Here is a 4,270-nt window from a genome sequence, read left to right on the forward strand (position 1 = left end):
TTTCTTATCCATTCCGTTACCCTATGTCTTTTAATGGGAGCATTTAATCCATTTACATTTAAGGTTATTATTGACGTGTATTTATTCATTTCCCTTTGTACCTCTGTTCCTCTCCTCTCTTGCTTTTTCCTTCTTTTTTCTTAGAACAGTCCCTTTAGCATCTCTTGCAATGCTGGTTTGGTGGAGATGTATTCTTTCAGTCTTCCTTTGTCTGAGAAACTCCTTATTTCACTTTCTATTTTGAATGAGAGCCTTGCTGGGTAGAGTATTCTTGGTTGTAGGCCTTTGTTTTTCATTGCTTGAAATATTTTTGACCATTCCCTTCTGGCTTGTAATGTTTCTGTTGAGAAATCAGTTGATAGCCTTATCGGAGCAAAAATATGGAACGCTTCACGAATTTGCATGTCATCCTTGCGCAGGGGCCATGCTAATCTTCTCTGTATCGTTCCAATTTTAGTATATGTGCTGCCGAAGCGAGCACTCTTTTTAATCTTATTTTTTGGTTTTTCAAAAACAGTTGTCCATTTTTTCCCCATTTCTCCTCCCCACCCAGCCCACCCCTTCTCCCACAATCATATCCCTCCCTATGGTCCATGTCCATCAATCATTTATACATGTTCCTTGACTAAAGGCTTTGTTTTTTTATCCATTCAGCTATCCCATGTCTTTTGGTTAGAGCATTTAATCAATTTACACTTAAGGTTATTATTGATACGTACTTCTCAATTGCCATTTTTCCCTTTGTAGTTGTGTTCTTTCCTATCTTTCTTTACCTTCTTAAAGCATTCCCTTTAGTGTGTCTTGCAATGCAGGTTTGGTAGAGGTGTATTCTTTTAGCTTTTTTTTCTTCTGGGAAACTCTTTATTTCACCTTTCATTTTTATGAGGTACTTTCTGGATAGAGCAGTCTTGCTTGCAGGCTTTTGCTTTTCATTGCTTGGAATATTTTTCGCCATTCCCTTCTGGATTATAGTGTTTCTGTTGAGAAATCAGTTCAGAGCCTTATTGGATCTCCCTTGTACGTCATTAGTGTTTTTCTCTTGCTATCACCAAAATTCTCTCTTTGTCTTTGAATTTTACTATTTTAATTATGATGTGTCTTGGTGTGGACCTGTTTGAGTTCATCTTCATTGTGACCCTCTGTGCTTCCTGGATTGTATGACTTCTCTCATCAAGTTAGGGAAGTTTTCTGTCATTATTTTTTCAAACAGGTTTTCTAGTCCTTGCTCCTCTTCTCCTTCTGGTATCCTTATTACATGGATATTATTATGTTTCATGTTGTCTTGTATCTCTATTAGTCCCCCTTCATTTTCTTAAGCCATTTTTCATTTTCTTGTTCTCTCTGGGATTTTTTTTTTCTTTGTCTTCTAGATCACTGATTTGATCTTCTGCTTCATTTAGCCTGCCTTTTTTAAAGTATATTTTATTGATTATGTTGTTACAGTAGTTCCAATTTTTTCCCCTCTTCTCCCCTCAACCCAGTAATCCCCTTCCCTCCAGCAATCCAACCCCTTTTAGTTCATGTCCATGGGTTGTGCATATAAGTTCTTTAGCTTCAGCCTTTCCTATATTATTCTTAACTTCTCCCTGTCTATTTTGTACCAACCGATTATGCTTCTTAATCCCTGCACCATATCCCCATTTCTCCCCCTACCCAATCCCAGCTGATAGCCCTCTGAATGACCCCCATACCTATGATTCTGTTGCTATTCTGGTTTGTTTTATTGGATTTTGTAATTATTTTTTAGATTCAGTTATTGATAGTTGCGAGTTAGTTGTCATTTTAATGTTCATAATTTTGACCTTCTTTTACTTAAGTAAGTCCCTTTGACATTTCATATAATAATGGCTCCATGATGATGAGCTCCTAGAACTTTACCTTGTCTGGAAATCACTTCATCTACCCTTCCGTTCTAAATGATAGCTTTGCTGGATAGAGTAATCTTGGTTGTAAGTCCTTGCTTTTCATTACCTTGAATACTTCTTCTCAGTCCCTTCTTGCCTGCAAAATTTCTTTTCAGGAATCACCAATAGTCTTATAGGCACCCCTTTGTAGGTAACTCTCTGCTTTTATCTTGCTGCTTTTAAGATTCTCTCTTGATCTTTAGCCTTTGGCATTTTAATGATGATATGTCTTGGTGTGGTCCTCCTTGGGTCTAGCTTGATTGGGACTCTCTGTGCTTTCTGGTCTTGTATGTCTATTTCTTTCACCAAATTTGGGAAGTTTCTTTCATTATTTTTTCACATAAGCTTTCAATTTCTTGCTCTTTCTCTTCTCCTTCTGCCGCCCCTAGGTTTCAGTGTGGGCATGTTTAAAGTTGCCCCAGAGGTTCCTAAGCCTCCCCTCATTTTTTCAATTCTTGTTTCCTCATTCTGTACTGGCTGACTGTTTTTTTGTTCCTTATATTCCAAATAATTGATTTGAACCTTGGTTTTCTTCCCTTCACCATTGCTTTTGTGTGGATTTTTCTTTGTTTCATTTAGCATAGCCTTCACTTCCTCCCTTAATCATTTGCTGCACTCAAGCTTATCTGTCAAGCCTGTGAGCATCTTTATCACCAGTGTTTTGAAGTCTACGTTTGTTAGGTTGTCTATCTCCTTGTCTGTGAGATCGGCTATCTCCTCATCATTTAGTTCTCCCACTGGAACCTTGGTCCATTCCCCCTTTTGGGTCATATTTCTCTGTCTCCTCATCTTGACAGGTCCCTGTGTTTGTTTGCCACTGTGTCTTAGGTAGAGCTGTTGCACCCATTACATTGTAAGGGGCAGAGCCTTAGGTATTCATCAGTACAGGGTGACCCATTTCACCACATTGTGGCGCTGTATGTGGGGGAGGCATTTGAGAGGGAACAATGCTGCTTGGCCAGCACTTGCCCTTTTTCCAGGCTCTTTTCCCATTTCTGTATGGGACTGGTGCCCCTCTAGCTGTTTCCCTGGCCGTCATACCCAGAGGGGTGGGTCTGCAGACATTCTAGGACTGTGAGGGCCCTCTAAACCAGTGGACTCTGCTGAGAAATTGGCAGTTTCTTCCTCACCCCAATTCCCACTCGTTTTCACAGTCAGAAGCAATGAGGCTTTATTTTCCCCAGTGCTCAAACTGTGAGCTGTGCAGTCTGGGCTGGTGTTCGGAGTGCTCCCAGGTGTCCCTCCCTACTTTATAAAACATGTGACTGCATTTTCTGTCAGCCTTCTACTGCCACTGCCGCTGCAGCCACCACACCACATCCTCTCTGCCCCAGCTCCGCCCCTCCTTCCTGTCTGGATGAGTATTCCTTCTTCATATCTTTGTTTGTTTAACTTCCATGATGCTCAATTTTCTGGAACTTCTGATTGTCTCTAGGTTTGAAGTAGTTGTATTCCTTCTTAGCTTTGGAGGGAGACACAGCATGTCTGTCTAGGCCTCCATCTTTGCAGGAAGTCTACAATGGACAGAATTTGATTTTACACCGGGAAAAAATATTTTATGCAAAAATATAATGGAAAGAGTAGGAAACAAGATGGCGGAGGAGTAAGTGGAAGCCACACTAACCTCCTTCCAGAACTAGTTTGGATTTACAACGTAATTTTGGAGAAATCATCTGGAATAACCAACGGAACACCAGCTGGAGAGATGTCTTATAACCACTGAGAGACAGAAAAGGCCGCTACATCACAACGTGACCAGTAGGGAGTCCGGAGACCTGGAAGGGCTGGCTGGCATCACACGGGTAGCAGCTGAAGGGACTGAGAAACAGCTCAGCAGCCGGGGATTCCCCCTGAGAAGGGCAGGGTCTAAACCCCCAGCTGAGCTTTCCAGCCTACAGCAACAGAGTGGAAAGTAAAATAGTATCCAGCTGAGAAAAGCGAAAAGCCACAGGGTTTCTTGCTAGCCGGAGAGAAACAGCTGCAGAAAAAGAGCTCTTAAGCGGATCACATATGAAAATATTCTGCCCTCACTTACCCTGGGCACAAGCAGAGGGAAGACAGAGAGGACAGGAAATGCTTGGGGAGAGTTTGGTGCGGTGGCTTTGAGGGGAGAGCTGGGGAAGCGGCTGGCCGGGTCCCAGTGCTGACTCATCCCCAGTACTGCAGGCAGACCATTCCCGGCCAAGTGGCATCAGCTTGAGGGGAAGCAAAGGCCCTGCCTACAGGAATTAAACTGCCCCACCCACGGTCCTTAAGCCTGACGGCTAATCACAGATTGAATAGATTAACAACTAAAGGAGTCAGACAAAGGCAGTAGATCCCTGGAAGTCTGCAACAGGCTGCCTAGGCCCAGACTGGTACAGGAT

General features: G+C 42.5%; 1 non-coding gene across 1 annotated transcript; it reads right to left on the bottom strand.

Moving 5' to 3' along the window:
- Window positions 1-374: 374 nt before the first annotated feature.
- LOC149991549 (U6 spliceosomal RNA) lies at window positions 375-481 on the bottom strand. Its single transcript, XR_016508843.1, has one exon. It is a non-coding gene; the product is annotated as a U6 spliceosomal RNA (small nuclear RNA).
- Between the last annotated feature and the right edge of the window lie 3,789 nt (window positions 482-4,270).

Source organism: Furipterus horrens, unplaced genomic scaffold (assembly GCF_987537825.1).
Source record: "Furipterus horrens unplaced genomic scaffold, mFurHor1.1.pri manual_scaffold_17, whole genome shotgun sequence".
Classification (NCBI taxonomy): domain Eukaryota; kingdom Metazoa; phylum Chordata; class Mammalia; order Chiroptera; family Furipteridae; genus Furipterus; species Furipterus horrens.